Raw genomic sequence first — 391 nt, 5'->3', positions numbered from 1 at the left:
GGAAATAGAGACTTACGATGCCTTGAACTCTACTACCATGAACTCTACTTATGTTGCTTTCCTATTTTCCCTTCCATTCCAGTCTTTTCTTTCAGCTTGCCAGACAGCGTAGACCTTCAGTCCATAGATAGCACTATTCTGAACGTGCAAGCCCCATTCATCCTTATAAATTGTTGGTGACTATTGCTTCCCGCGTCACGGATATTGCAGTTTCTAAAGTCACGCTTGCAAACAGGCCTACGATAGGGAGATTTGTGATTTTATTCTGTGGGGTACTATGTTTCGAAGAAAAGTGATAAGTATCAGTTGAATGATAATAAAAAAAATCAAAAGGGGTATTGCTTCAGTATGTCTTAAGATAAAAGCGATTGCTGATTATTTTATCAATCCG

Source organism: Penaeus monodon, chromosome 20, assembly GCF_015228065.2.
Source record: "Penaeus monodon isolate SGIC_2016 chromosome 20, NSTDA_Pmon_1, whole genome shotgun sequence".
Taxonomy (NCBI): Eukaryota; Metazoa; Arthropoda; class Malacostraca; order Decapoda; family Penaeidae; genus Penaeus; species Penaeus monodon.
This window is presented reverse-complemented; position numbering follows the sequence as displayed.